This window comes from Bos taurus, chromosome 2 (assembly GCF_002263795.3).
Source record: "Bos taurus isolate L1 Dominette 01449 registration number 42190680 breed Hereford chromosome 2, ARS-UCD2.0, whole genome shotgun sequence".
Lineage (NCBI taxonomy): Eukaryota > Metazoa > Chordata > Mammalia > Artiodactyla > Bovidae > Bos > Bos taurus.
Window position 1 is genome coordinate 105,852,828 of NC_037329.1, and position 16,144 is coordinate 105,868,971.

General features: G+C 50.6%; 1 non-coding gene across 1 annotated transcript; it reads left to right on the forward strand.

Moving 5' to 3' along the window:
* The first annotated feature begins 12,903 nt into the window (after window positions 1–12,903).
* TRNAC-ACA (transfer RNA cysteine (anticodon ACA)) lies at window positions 12,904–12,975 on the forward strand. The gene has a single exon. It is a non-coding gene; the product is annotated as a tRNA-Cys (tRNA).
* Window positions 12,976–16,144: the final 3,169 nt, after the last annotated feature.

Sequence of the window (16,144 nt, forward strand, 5' to 3'; positions counted from 1 at the left end):
AGGAGCCTCAGAGACAATGGCCAAGTGGAGAGCACACAGCCCAGGAACACCTTTGTGGTGAGAGATAACGAAGACTTGGATGTCCCCCATACATCACCCAGAAGCTTGCCCTGGGACCTGGAATTAAACTGTGTAAAACAAAATAAACAAACAACAACAGCAACAAACCTGCATCCTTTTAGGCCCGGGAAAGCAGTATCCTTGGGTCTGAGGAGAGGAGGTTTTTGCACGTCAGCCGTCAGTCTGGTCCACAGAACTTCAGAGACGTCAGTTGCTCTGGTGTGGCCCCCAGAGGCCTCACCATCTGACCCCAGTCTCCTTGTCCAGTATCACTTCCTCCACCTCCCAGCTTCCCACAGTCCAGCCACACAGATGTATTAACATCCCTCAACCCTTTAACCTCACACTCTCCAGACTTTTATCATCTGTCCCCTCATCCTGAGCTGAAAACTCCTATTCATCCTTCAAAGCCCAGCTCCAATGTCACCATCCAGGCAGACTTTCTAACTTCCCCTAGGCTCCCCCGAAAATTAGTTCTCAGGACTACAATGGTCCTGAATGCCTTGCACTATGGTTTGTTATCTATCCATCTATCTCTTGCACCAAAGTCCCTCCAGGAAGACTATCTCACCTTCAGGCCCCCCACAAGGATGTGCTCCTTCTTATGAGTGCCCCTTCACAGGGTCTTGAAAGGGAGATACCAATATTATTATTGATATGTATTTTTATCTCTGCCTTTTTTATTGTGGTAAAACCAGTCAGTTCAGCTGCTCATTCGTGTCTATTTGCAACCCCATGGACCGCAGTGTACCAGGCTTCCGTGTCCATCACCAACTCCTGAAACTTGCTCAAACTCATGTCCACGGAGTTGGTGATGCCATCCAACCATCTCATCCTCTGTTGCCCCCTTCTCCTCCTGCCTTCAATCTTTCCCAGCATCAGGGTCTTTTCAAAAGAGTCAGCTCTTCACATCAGGTGGCCAAAGTATCAGAGCTTCAGCTTCAGCATCAGTCCTTCCAAAGAATATTCAGGACTGATTTTCTTTAGAATTGACTGGTTTTATCTCCTTGCTGTCCACAGGACTCTCAAGAGTCTTCTCCAACACCACCGTTCAAAAGCATCAATTCTTCGGTGCTCAGCTTTCTTTATGGTTCAACTCTCACATCCATACGTGACTACTGGAAAAACCATATTTTTGACTACACAGACCTTTGTCAGTAATGTCTCTGCTTTTTAATATGCTGCATCCATAGCATAAAATTTACCCTTTTAACCATTTATATGCGTATTGTGCATGGGTATTAAGTACATTCTCACTGTTGTAAAACCATCACCACTATTTCTGCCCAGAACATTCTCATCATCCTCCATGGAAACTCTACACAGTAAACCCGTCACTGCTCCCAGCAGCCCCTGGGAACCACCATTCTACTTAATGTCTCTGAATTTGACTGCCTTAGGCACCTCATATAAATGGAAGCACACACCAATTTGTCTGTTTGTGTCTGGCTTTTTCAGCATATCTTCAAGGTTCATCCATATTGAACATGTAGCATGTGTCAGAATTTCATTCTTTTTTAAGGCTGAATAAGACTTCATTTGTATGGAATGTTAAATAAATATTAAACCCTATAATACTTACAAGTCAATCCAGTGTTCTTGCCTAGAGAATCCCAGGGACGGCGGGGCCTGGTGGGCTGCCGTCTATGGGGTCGCACAGAGTCGGACACGACTGAAGCGACTTAGCAGCAGCAGCAGCAGCACTGTAAATAAAACATCACATTTTCCATGTCCATTCATTTATTGACAACAGTTGAGTTGCTTTCATTCTTGGCTATTATGAATAGTGCTGCTATGAACACGGGCATGCAAATCGAAAGGAAAGTTTCAAGGGGGATGAGAAAGAGTCCTAAGGCAGCAGGCCAAGCCAAGGAAAGAAGCCCACACTTTCCGCTTCCTGTCTCAAACTCCCATTGCCAGCTAAGAGGAACAGGCTAGGATGACAACTAGGGCTAAAAGCACTTGTCAGACACATGCCCATGGAAACAAAAAGAAACACTATGCAATGCTTATTCCATCAGATAACGCTTTAACCACATGACATGTGTAACTCCTTAATCCTCATGGTAGCCTTGTAGATCATCACAGAGCAGCAAGCTGGGCTCCCCGCGTTATACAGCAGCTTCCCACTAGCTATCTATTTTACACATGGTACTGTATGTATTAATACCTCAATGCTACTCTCAATTCATTCTGCCCTCTCCTTCCCCTACTGTGGACAAATACTATTAGCATGCCCCTTCATAGGGAGAACAAGCAAGGTAGAGAGAGGGCGAGTGACTGCTCACAGCTTATCAGCTGGCAAGAGGCAGAGCCAAGATCAGAACTCAGAAATATGCTTTAAGTCAATGCTGCAGACCCTTACAGAGACCTCCCCTGATCCAGGTGAAGGCAGGGAAACCATTTTCATGCCCTGATCTGCCTCAACATCTTCACCAAACAGAGAGAAAGAGAGCGTGGGACTCAGTGAATCAGGAAGAATCTGGTGGAGACATGTCTGGCCACCAGGGCTGAAGTCCTGTGGGACTTGAGAAGTTGAGGGGCCCAAGAGGGAACCAGAGGGGGTGGTTGGTGCCCAGAGGAGGAAGGGTGTAATTCTGAGGCCTAGAGGACTCCTGGATGGGGAGCCCTCTTGGCAGCCTAGGTTTCTGTGGGCCCCACTTGCCTTGGAAACCACAAAGCCAAAATGTAAAGGAATCTATTTTCTAAGGAAAACACATACTTATACATCCTGAGTAATTTCCCGTGGAACTAGGAAAAAATAAACACAACACCCCAAATGGTTTTTTGCTTACAAATGGTTTCAACCAAACAGAAGTGGGAGAAGAAAATACAGGGTCGGGGGAAACTCTCTGCTGGTTCCAAACCTCAGAATCAGCCTGGAGGCTCAAGGGGACTGGAGGGCTGGGGGTGCCAGAGAGCCAGGTGGGGGTAGAGGAGGCACCCAGACCCAGGGGCCTGCTGACTCCTCTCAGGAATTCCTTACCCACTTTCCGAGGAATGGAGAGTCTCACATCACACATGGAGGGGGTTTGCCAGCTAGAGGAGACCACGTGCCATAAGCTTCAGACTGGGTTCAAGGGCCAAATGCATAGTGTCCATCAATCAACAGTGATGTAAGCAGGACTAAGGTAAAAACAGGGGTTGTGTGCCCATAGCCTGGGTGGTTAGGAAAGAACGGGCTGTGGAGGGCCTGGGGACCATGAAAGAACAGTTAGATGGCATGGGGTGGCGTGGGGGGGGACATTAATATGGAGAGCATCATTCCAAAGAAATCCTGAAAGAAGACATGGGTAATAAAGGACATTGAAAGTGAAAGTCGCTCAGTCGTGTCCGACTCTTTGCAACCTCATGGAATATACAGTCCATGGAATTCTCCAGGCCAGAATATTGGAGTGGGTAGCCTTTCCCTTCTCCAGGAATCTTCCCAACCCAGGGATCAAACCCAGGTCTCTCACATTGCAGGTGGATTCTTTACCAGCAGAGCCACAAGGAAAGTCCAAGAATACTGGAGTGGATAGCCTAGCCTTTCTCCAGCAGATCTTCCCGACCCAGGAATCAAACCGAGGTCTCCTGCATTTCAGGCAGATTCTTTACCAACTGAGCTATTATAGGGAAGCCCCATAGAGGGCATTCAGTTCAGTTCCATTCAGTCGCTCAGTCGTGTCCAACTCTTTGTGATCCCACGGACTGCAGCATGCCACGCTTCCCTTTCCATCACTAACTCCTGGAGCTTACTCAAACTCATGTCCATCATGTTGGTGATCCCATCCAACCATCTTATCCTCTGTCGTCCCCTTCTCCTCCCACCTTCAGTCATTCCCAGCATCAGGGTCTTTTCTAATGAGTCAGTTCTTCACATCAAGTGGCCAAAGTAGAAGACATTAGTAATAGTCAAATGAAGTAGACAAATCACTTCACTTTCCTGAGCCTCAGTCTCCCCTGTAAAACAGTGGGTATGCTCTGATTTCTATTAATAGCATCCCTTACATCCATACAATTTACATGAGCCTGGCATGTTGCAGCCCATGGGGTCACAGAGAGTCAGACACGGCTTAGTGACTGGACGACAATAACAACAATAAAGGGCAAAGATCTGTGGAACTGGAGTCCTGGAGCAGGGGCTGGAGGATGAGTTCTCAAGAGCCTAAGAGAACTTAGAACAGCTAAGGGTCCATCTGCACCACAAATCCAACCCGGGGGGATTCCTTGCCTGGCCAGGTCAGGTTGTGGAAAGTCTGGAAGCTCCCACATCCTGAGACCCTGGCCTGGATCTTCTCTAGCAGAGAAGTCACATTACATAAGGGTTTCCAGATCTCCAGGGCCCCAAAGGCCCCACTCTGCCCAGGGAGAGCCCAAGAGCATGCGTTTCCCCAGCCAGCAAGGACCTACCTGCTGCAGTCATACAGCACTGCACTGGGGACAGGTCCCGTGGCCTCTGCCACCTCATCTAACCTTCATGGCAGCCTGGCAAGGGAGGGTGAATCCTCATTCCCATTTCACATATGAGAACACTGAGGCTCAGACCAGCTACACGCCTAGCAGAGCCAGGAATGACTCCCACAACTCCTGCCCCCTCCCCAGAGGAAGTGCCATGTGGGTCCATGGGGGTGTCACTGCCCCCCTGGAGGGGGAGCAGGTATAATGCCAAGGGCAGGAACCCTTCTCATCCTCTGCACACCCCCCACCTCTCCCCTCCAGGGCCCACGGAAGGAGCTGGAAGCAGGGAGATTTAGAGGCAAGAACATTAGACAGGGGCCAGAAACTTGTGTCCAAGGCTTCCTGCCTTTGGGGCAAGTCCCTTCACCTGCCTGAACCTTAGTTTCATCATCTATAAGAATAGAGAATGCACAGGTGAGCAGGTACTTTAGAGCAAATCTTTGCTTTTCCCTGAATGGATCTTATTCTAAACCCCAATCTAAAAACAGGAAAAGCAGGGCCATTCCAAATGAATCAGACCAGAGCCCTGGCACAGCTAGCAGCCCATCAAAGCTCCGCCATCCCCCAAGGCTACTCCATAGATCAACACAGTGCAGAACACAAATGGAAAACCACTTTACGTTCTCCACAAGGCTACTGGGGGTCAGAACTCCTCAGAGCCCAAACTGGGCCTCTTTCTCTTCTTGTGTCTTCCTAAGAGCTCAGCCACCATCAAACTGCAGTCAACATCCACATTTTAATTTCAAATCATGATAAATGCTTACCCAATACTTACCCTTGGCTGTTGGTATCAGCTATTTATTGCTGCCTAACAAATTGCCCCAAAACTTATGGTTTAAAAACAACAAACATTATCTCACACAGTTTCTAAGAGTCAGGCATTCAGGAGACGCACAGCAAGGTGGTTCTGGCTCCAGGACCCTAATGAAGTGGGCTGGGGATGCAGTCTTCTGAAGGCTTGACAGGGGCTGGAGGATCCACTTCCAAAATGGTGCACACACACGGCTATTGGCTGAAGGCCTCAGTTCATTGCCACAAAGGTTTCTCATGATATGACGGTGAATTCCTCCATGGCAAGTGACCTAAGAGAGAGTACCCAGATGGAAGCCACAGTGCTTCTTATGCCCTAGTCTTAGAACATACACTGGCATTATCGCCATATTCCGTTTATTAGAATTAAGTTACTAAAGCCAGCCCACAATAAGGAGAGGAGAATCAAGCCCTATCTCTTGAAGAAAGTAATAGCAAAGAACTCACGGACCTAATTTCAAACCACTACACTGTCCAAGATCAGACTTGTGAACTCCTCTCCCAAACCCAGCCCCATTCAACTGGTACCTATGAGAGTAACTGGTACCCATGAAGCAAGCTGTGAGCATCTCTTATCTAACTCTCCCTCATATCTAATGGAACACTAAGTCTTCCCATACTCACCTTCTAACATCTGAACCATTGATGGCATAGAATGATGTTAAGTTTGTGGGCTCCTGGTCTGAACCTTGTTTCCACCAATTGCCAAACTTCCACCTACCAGATGGTGAGGATTAAACATTCCATGTAAAAGCCCTCAGAAGAGTGGCTGGCATGTAGAAAACACTAAAATAAATACTTGCTATTATATTTCTTAGATTCAGATCTCCCTCCATCTGCACTGGTCTAAACCATCACCACCTCTCACCTTGTCTGATTTCCATGGCCTTCTATTTGCTCTCCTTAAATACACTCTGTTCTTAAATCTGGCCTCCATAGAGAAGCCAAAAGGAGCTTTGAAAAATGCACCTTTGATCATATTCTATACCCCACATTCCACCACTGCATAAAAACCTTCAAAATTTCCCAGTGCACTCAGGATGAACACAAAGCCTGAGTCTGGCCTGCACGGTCCTACATAGCCTGGGCCCTTTCTCAAGCAAGGTCTTCCATCTCTGCTTTTCAGATATTCCTTTAAAGCACCATTCTCCTGCCCACCGCAAGGCCTCTACCCCAGTCCATCCCCAGCAGGAAAACACACGCTCCCTCACATCACCATCCCTTCCCTAGACAGAGTTCAGCATTTTTCCAATCTTAACTCAAGCGCCATTTTCCAAAGAAACCCTCCCTGGCCTTCGAATTTCCTCAGAGCACATATCCTAGCCCACAATTACTCGATTAATCCCTCTCTCCTGCTTGACACGAAACTCCATGGGAGCTGTAGGCCACACCTGCCTTTACTCACCACTGTTTACACAACTCTTAAGCCAGTACCTGGCACAGGGCTGGTTTTCAGCAAGTGTTTATGGAACGCAAAACTGGAATGTTCTCTCAGGTATTTGTGGCGAGGGTTCCAAGACCCAGGGATTGGCCGACAGAAAAGGATCCACCCTTACCCTTCCTCGCCCACCCTGAAGGTGCCGACTCACCAAGCAGCACCCTTAGCTGGACCACCTCTCACACCCCGCAGCCTGCATAAGTGCAAACAGACACCAGACCCCTCCTGAGAGCGCCAGAAGGGGGCTTCCCACCTCACTCTCCAGCTGGCTGGTGTTCCCTCCACTTCTGAGAAAGTGATGGATCAGTTTCATCCATGGCTTTATTGAATTCCTGGGAAAGGCTCGTATGCGCCTTGCTTCCTCAAGCCTACATCTCCTCGCAGTCCAAATCCCTGACCTTCTCCTCAACTGCCCTCCCTGAAATCGGGCTCAGGAAACACATGCACTCTCCACTTAATGTCAGTTAAAGAACTGCTTGATTTCAGCCCCATGGTAAGGACTCGGTTTCCCCAACGCTTCCATCCAGGCGCTTGGAGAGGCAGCAGAGGGTGGCAGAAAGAGACTGCCACCCATGTGTCTTCCACCAACTTGCTTATGGCCTGGGAAAAATCACTTTTTAAGTCTGAAAATACACTATGACTCCTGCCTGACCCCTCTCCATATTCAGTTACCCCTCCTGCAAGCACTCACACTCAACATCTGTAATTATCCCCCAAGGAACCTCCTGCAAGTCTTTCCCCAGCCACCCTCTGATACTGGGGACACTCTCCACTCCTCCCTGGAAAGACTGTGCACTCATTCCAAGCCGAGCACCAAAATCCAAGTCTGACCCACAGAGCAAATAGAGTTCCCTTCTAACATCACATAAAGACATTCAGTGTTGGCCATGACCTCTGTCTGCAATTGATCTCATTAGCCTTTCTTGTCCACATGACTATCTTACTTATTTGGGGTCTATACCTGGAGTTGGTGATGGACAGGGAAGCCTGGCATGCTGCAGTCCATGGGGTCGTAAAGAGTTGGACACGATTGAGCAACTGAACTGAACTGAACTGATACCTCCCCCACCCCACCTGATGCTGATATACCCCATGTTAGGATCCTGTCTGCTTCCTAAGCTCTGAGGCTCTCCTGTTCCCACCACTAGAGTCACATGATCCCCATCTGCAGCTCCCCTTGTCCAAGTTCTAGAATGAATCCAAAAGGAAGCCAGGAGGGAGAAGGAGCTTCAGCCTCGCCCCTGGAGACACAGCTTCCTTGCAGCCGTCAGACCTGAGTCACGGGCCCAGGCCTGCATGCTGCCTCCCTGCTGCTTTGGACCCGTCCTGAGCCCCATCTTGGAATTCTGCTTTGAAACTGGTGCCAGTGGCCTAGAACCCGTCTCACTCTCATTCCTACTCTTGCTCCAAGGCCCTGCTGTCAGCTGGTAGACATCACTGGACCACCTGAACTTCTAAAAGTCTCCCACTGCAGCCTCAGGAGGGGAGTTGACCATCCGGTATGATATCTGACTCCCTTGCCTGGCCCTCTGCCCACTCATCCAGACCACGACCTTTCATCACTGTCTTCCAGCCTGGGTTGCCCCCACAGCACCACTAATCTTCAGTTTTCTCTCTGCTTTCTCCCCCCATAGTTCTCCCTCCGTTTGTTCCCTACTGTAGGATATTCCTAAAATATCCCACAAAATATTCCTAAAATATCCCTTGCAAGCATTTCAAGGACCCCAATGTGAATTTGGAAGAGACTATTAGCTCAGTCCCTAATATATAATGTTCTTATACCCTTGTGCTCAAATTACTTATTCATTCAACAAACTTCTTTTTCTTGAGAACCTGATCTGTGCTCCTCTCTATTTTACACACTGACATTAAAGCAATGGGCAAAAGGGACAGGAACCTCTGCCTTCAGGGGTTTGCATCCCAGTGAGAGGCTCTCAGAGCTGGAGCCCAAGTCCAAACAGAGAGTTCCCTCTGCCTGAACATGAGGCCTCTCCACTTACCAAGTGGAGTCAACTTCTCTAGTGCCACCATCTTGAATCCCAAAGTATGGAGTCCATTATCATCTGCTTTCCAGCTCAACTCCTGTTCCAACTGTTGTTCTCCATGATTTCCCTTCCAAGAAGTGACAACTGTGTCCGTGGGGCCTCTTTTTCAGTCTCCCCACTGTTTTTCCTCCCCTCCTCCTGCCTCCTTCCTTTCTTGGGTCAGACTCTCTTTCTTGGGTCAGTCAGCATTTCTATCCCAGAGGAAGGCCTGTCTTTCCCCTCTTCAGGAACCCACCTCCCTCTTGTTTTGTCTCCTCAGTACGGCTGCCCTGCCCTGCCCTCTACGAGGATTTTCTCCTCCCCAGAGGTTGCTGCTGGTGTCCACAATGACAGGGAAGCAGAGCATTTCCCAGTCAGCCCTCAGTAGAGCTTGGCCTGGGGCCCAAGCAAGCATCTCAGGAGACAAAAATCAACTTTCCTGGACTCAGCCCCTGGCTTTCCAGTGAGAGCCCACAAGCTCCGCAAGCTGCTGGCACTCCCGTTGGAAAGGACATATGGGATGGTACATAGGACTGTACATCCTGCAGCCTGCAGGCTCCACAGGAGGAAGGCCTGGCCCTTTCCAGAGAGGACTTGCACAGGTGCTCGACCTCTGGTTCCCACGCAAACTTGGTGCATTCGAGACCCGGGCTGAGGCCTGGCCTTAGGGACCCCTGACTCCCAGGGCAGCTGAAGGACTCCTGAGGGTACTGAGGTTCTGACAAAGGCTGGGATGCAATGCCACAGACCACAATGCCACACACGAGTCATTAACTCTTCCCTCTCATACAGGGAACTGTCCTGCATGGCCTAACATCTCAGGGGCATACAGCCCCAGCATGGACAGTGAGAAATTGCACACATCTCCCCTCCCCCATCAAAACAAAAGACATCTACCCTCACAGGCCAAGCAACCAACCAGGTGCCAGCGCCCAGGTGAGCCTCATTTGGACTTTCTTAAGCCTCTGCACTATCATTGGGACCCTCCAGACCTAGTTTTGGACCGTCGGCAGCTTCCAGTCACCCTCTTCAGGGGGCTGAGATCCCATGAGGGTAGAGAGGACAGCTGGGCTGAAAAGGATGGTTCTCCTAGTCAATCACAAGAACGCCCCACAAGGGAACAAGTTGGGTCAAGACAAAAGGGCAATGGAAATCTAAATGGGCCTCTGATGCTGGGGTGACCAACTCGACCCCTGGGAAAGAAGGCCTGTGGGGGGACTGCATCATCCCTCCCCAAGTGTCTCTTTCCCCCATTAGAAGAGAACATGGGTTCTGAACAAAATAACATGGGTTAGTTCTGGTGCAAACCAGTCCTGAGCTATAACCCAGGCTGACCCAGAAACAGATACTAAGGAAAGAACACTGGCCTTAGAAGACCAGCTGTACAGAGAGGAAAAAAGAGGCCAGGGAAATAGTGGTGATCCCATTGACCTTGTAAACCCAGCAAGACTCCGGGTCAAAGCTCCCAGAGCAGCGAGTACTGGTATTCAGAAATCACAAGCAACAGGATGGCAGCAAGAGCCCTGGAGGTGCTTCTCCTCGGGGAGACAGAGGGATGTAAGAGGGGCCAGCAAGCAGGCATCATCCTCCCAGGCCATCAGTGTCAAAGAGGTCACTATCCAGACCGAGGTTCCAGATTCCAGACCTGAAACCAAGAATCAACCAGTTCTCCCATCAGCCAAGAAAGTTTCACCATGGAGATGCTGGGAAGGAATGAAAATCAGCTCAGCCCCTTTGCTCTGCCTCCTGTGCAGACAGGGGTCCCCAACCCCTAGCAGACAGGCCCCCGTGGTACCTCCCAGGACAGGAGTCATTACACCAAGAGCACGGGCCTGTGCAAAGGATCTGGACACACGGCTCTGAGTGACCGCCCTGTCCCGAGGGTGGGGGACAAGATCAGCACTTTCCAGACTTCCCCACAAATACTTCAACCAGAATGCTTGCCTTTCATCTTCTTGCATCCAGTGGGGTTCCTTTTTAGCTTTCTTTTAAAGAAAAATTCACATGGCGAATGGGAATCTCTGGACCCAGTGTTACCCATGGACCCTCCCATCCTCCACGTGTACCATCGCATCTCTACTGCCCCCTCCATTGCTTCCCTGAGTCCTAGGAGTAAGAGCTGACCAGCTCAGCTCCTTCAGGGTCAGAGTCCACTAGCCCATCCCCCAATATCCACTTTGACCAGCTGGCATCAGCCCACCTTTGAGTGTCTGTGCAGAGCCCTGGCAGCAGATCATTTTTTTCAAGGTGGGTATGCCTCCATGCCTGAAGGCCCTTTAAGAGCCCACAAGAAACAGTGGCTGCCAAGGCCCCTGGGAGCACAGCTCATGCCCCTGGCACAGTGGTGGGGGCCTGTTTCACTTGCTCCCCCTGCTGGATCAGATGCCCCCTGATCAGGAGCCCCAAACCAGTCCTCAACCACAGTGAAAGGACATCCCCCCTTCTCTTTAGACTATAAAAATGAGGTTTGGGGATTAGCAATGTTTTCTAGGGCTCCCCTAGTGGCTCAGACAGTAAAGAATCCACCTGAAATGCAGGAGACCCAGGTTCGATCCTTGGGTCAGGAAGATGCCCTGGAGAAGAGAATGGCAACCCACTCCAGTATTCTTGCCTGGAGAATCCCATGGATAGAAAAGCTTGGCGGGCTATAGTCCATGGTTTGCAGAGTCGGACATGACTGAGCGACTAAGCATGCTAGAAGATCTGAGAAACTCTAATCCCATTAGATGTTCCACAGAAACAGGTTTCTTTGGCCAAATAGTCCTGGGAAACGCTGCCACCATACCAAGGCTTTTGGAGCCCTCTGGGTTCCCTTAGGGGAATGAGGATGATGCGTTGAGGATGCTGCAGTGAGGCAGGGAGGCATGGGAAGGACCTTAACTTTGGGTGAGGTTTTATACACCCAGCTGCTGTTCTAAACACTTTAGGTCAAACTCTTTGGGTAAAGCAATATTACTAACCCCACTTCACAGAGGAGGAAACTGAGGCACAGGTTTTTCAGGGCACTCTGTCTCCAGAGTGGGAACCCTCACCCCCTCACTGCCCTTAGACTCACCAGTGCCCAAATTGCAAAGGGGGATGGTCATGGCCTGAGCACTGCTCCCTGGACTCAGAATCTCTTTCCCCAAAACTGGAGGGATCAGAGCTTCAAGGAGAAGGCTGGGCTCCTGCAACTCTCCAAAGTCAAATTCTGATCCTAGGTTGGTTGTGGGGAGGGGGTTGCAGACTCTGACAGGCTGCGTGGGAGGCAAGTTTGGGGACAGGTGGCCCAATTCATCACCTCTCAATTGAGGTCCAAGTAAGTGACTGCTGCTTCCTCCTGCTTGACCTGTGCCTGTCACTGAGCCTGCACAGACACAGAGCGAAGATCCAAAATAAAAAGCCCTTCCAAAGATAAATGGCCTGGACGGGAAAGGGTTGTGAATTCAAAGAAAGATGGAAAGAAAATGTCAACTTTCAGGGGCTACCATCTGTCTGCTCTTGGCTGGAGGTCTCTACAACAGGCGACTAGGCTGGAGCCAGGGGTGGGGGTGCCATAGGTGGGTGGGGGAAGGAGCACATTCATGGTCAGCCTGGGTCTCCTCTGTGAGCATGGGCTGCCTCTCCTCCCCCAGCCCCGGCCTAGTTCTACCTCTGCTTAACTTCCAAGTGCAGAAGCCTGTCCTCCCTGCCCCAGGCAAGGGGTAGAGACCTCCCAGGCTCCCCTGAGGCCTCCTCCTCATCCAGGCCAAGCTGCCCCCCGAGAATCCAGAGGGCAATGACGAGCTACCCTGTGTCCTCTATGAGGATTCATCACTCCCTAGGCAAGGGCAGTGCCGTCCTCAGCTTGTGGGTCAAAACACACATCCCGAGGGGCTTCTGGCCTCCCCCAGCCAGGCTGTAGAGCCCTCACTCATGGTCTGTCTCTCTTCCTTCAAAACAGGGCTTGAGTGATGGAACCGACCCCAGCTGGGTCGCCTTGGTAACGGGGGTGCTGACTCTCCCTCTCAGTGTCTCTCAGTGTCTCTGTGTACCTTTCTGTCTCAGTGCTGTGGGCAGGTGTATCTCTCTCCATCTCTCTGTCTCCCAACCTCTCTCTCAGTCTCTCTCTCTACCTCTCCCTCATTTAATGGGCCTATCTCACAACAGACTTCCCTGGTGGCTCAGATGGTAAAGTGTCTGCCTACAATGCAGGAGACCCAGGTTCAATCCCTGGGTTGGGAAGATCTCCTGGAGAAGGAAATGGCAACCCACTCCAGTATTCTTGCCTGGAAAATGCCATGGACAGAAGAGCCTGGTAGGCTACAGTCCATGGGGACATGGCTGAGCGACTTCACTTTCACTTTCACTTTTCACTTATCTCACAATAAGGCAAGCAGCTAGGCTTGCTAGTCTCAGAAGCACACCTGCCCACAGTTGCTCAAGCTCTGTCCCAGGGTGCTAAGATGTATTTCATGACAAGCATCCTAGGCTCAAACCCACTGTTCAGGGGGCTCTGGGTGGAGAGGAGACAGCAGAGTGCAAGGTGGGTCCATCTGGGGACCCTGCAGACAAATGGATGCACAGTGCTGGGCTGCCCACTTCCCTCCCCTGCACCTTTACACTCTCAACCCTGTAAAATGAAGATGGTAGTCAGAGCACCTACCTTCCAAGTTTGTTGTGCACATTAAATAAGATAAATGGGGGTGACTTAGCACATAGCACTCAAATGCTCACAGCTTTTATCATCCTTTCAACTTGAGGTTAGGGGAGGTCTCTCAGACCCCCAGAAAATGACAGTTCTCTTGGCAGACACCACAGACTTTATGGTCTGGCCCAAAGGCAGTGGGGAATGCCAGAAGCTTTGGGAGGGTGAGAGAGAAGTGTGGCTCCATCACCATGCTGAGGGGAGACTGTCTGGGGCAGAGCCTTCACCATCCCATTTTGCAGATGAGGAGACTGAGGCTCTTCACCCCAAGCCCAGCGAGCCTGCCCCTTCAACAAGTCAACTTGGAGTTTAGCAGAAATGATCAGGGAGTGCTGGGGAGCAGTGACTGAAGAAGGAGGCAGGATTCTGAAACACCCCCTCCACCGACCCATCCCCGGGGTGGGGTGGGGTGTCCACCTGGGCGACAGGCCTCAACACTGACCAGTCCTGTAATTCCCCTGAGTTTTACGTTTTCCAAATCCTGCCTCTCCCCTCCTCCTTCCCCCTGGAAAGCCATCGTAGGCAGGCCTCTCCCAAGCCCCTGTTTACAAAATTATAAGCTTCCTTTGTCCCCAGCCTCCTCTGGTTACAATAATACTCGTCAGCTCTCCAGCTCTCCAGTTTTCAGGGGCATGGAAAATGTGACTTCACTTCTCAAGGATTTTCTGCCTTAACAAAATGGTATTGGGGAAAGAAAAAGAAAAAGAATGATTTTTGCCCATCCTTGGGAGAAAAGGTACCAGGGATCCCGCCTCTCAGCCGAGAGGTAGAACCAGAAGGCCCCAGTGGGTCCGGCAGAGATGGCCAAGGGACCTCGCTTACCCCACGGGCTGGGTGGGCTCTGAGGGAAGCAGGGAGGGAAAGTGTCCCTGAAGAGAAGTTTCAAAAGTGCAAGTAAACTCATCTGCCTTGCTATTTGCCGACTAGACTAATTTATGATTTCTGCACTTGGGTATTTGTTCAGCCCATCAGCCAACTACTTACTTGCTCCAGATGTTTGGAATGAGGGGTTCCAGAGTCGACCACCTGGATGAGTGTCCTGCTCTGCCACCTGCTAGCTTCTTCACGTTGATGACGGATGGCACCTCTCCAAGCCTCAGTTTTCTCATCTGTAAAGTGGAGACAATAGACTACCGATTTCATAGGCTGTTGTGAGAACTCCTGAGACAACATATGCAAAGGGCTTCAAAGTATGCCCGGCAGATCATACACACTCAACAAATGGTGGCTATTACTGTTGTCATCCACTCCAGCCAACCTTCCCCAGGAGGGCCAACATGTCCAGTCCTGCTGGGGCTGCCGATCTCAAGGTGTCTGCTGTCTAGAGACCCAGCCCTGGGCTGTCCCAGTCAAGCCCATCATTCAGGCCTTACACAGTGGGGAGACCTTGTCAGGTAGCCTGGCCCATAAGGAGAAGGGCTCCCAAGCCTGTGCGGTGGGCCAGGCTCGGTGCGGGAGCTACAGGAATTTCAGAAATAGCAACTCTACATTGTCTCCACAATCTCAGGTGGGCAACAAACATCATTTTTAAAAATGTCTTTGCTGCTGCTGCTGCTAAGTCGCTTCAGTCATATCCGACTCTATGCAACCCCATAGACGGCAGCCCACCAGACTCCCCCATCCCTGGGATTTTCCAGGCAAGAGTACTGGAGTGGGTTGCCATTGCCTTCTCCGAAAAATGTTTTTGAATCAAGTTAAATCTGTCTCTGAGCCCACGTCCCACCTGAAGGGAGGAAAGTCAGTCTCCATTGTTAATGATACGCGCACCCAACCTCTCTCTCACCAGCATGCACGGTGAAGGGAGCACACGTGGTCACTGGCCATTTGCCCCCACTGGTTACTGCAGGGACACCTGGCCAAGGCCACACAGTCCTCAGGAGCCCAGAGGCTCTGCTGCCTCTGAGCCAAAGAAACCCAGCCCCAGACACATCACACAGTCTGCCCAAGGGTCCTGCCCACCACGGGCACTGCCAGGGGAGCAGGCCCTGGGCCTTGGGACTCCTCTCTCAAAGACACTCATGGCTCAAAGAACTTGGGCTCCCAGGGGGGAAAAAATGCAGAAGGAGTTACAGCAATTCCTACCCTCTACCCTGTAGCGCCAGCCTCCAAAGGCTGGGGTTAAAAACGAGCCGGCTGTCAACATGGGAGCGAGGGGTGCTGCAGGGAAAAACACGGGGAGAACAGAACATGGAGCCTCTTCTCTCACAGAAGCGGATGGCATGGCCCCACCTCCAAAGAGGTGACTTCCAGGGAACATGACCGGACATCGCTACCTCCTCCCCTTACCCACAGACACAGGAGCAGTAAGCCACCGGTGGTTTCTCAGGCATAGCAAAAAGCCCTCCAGGAGGCCCATCTGTCCTCTCCTGAGTGTTTCTGAATTTCTGCCCTCTCATTGTCCCCTGTGTACAGACACCCTGGAAAGGTCTGTGCCTACTGGGATCAGTTAATTTATCACCATGACCTCTGTGAGGTTAAGTTTTGATCAGGAAGTTAAGTTTTGATCAGGAAGCCGTGCTGGTCCAGGAAAGAACTTGGAATTTATTTAGAACCTACTGTGCACTGGGTGGTTCTACAAATATCCTCCCTGTTCATTGCAACTGCACAAAATGAGCACTGTTGCTCTCTGTTGATGAGGAGCAAACAACCGTCCAGCAGGGAGAAGGGTCAAGGTCACATACCACAGCAGGGAGAAGGGTCAAGGTC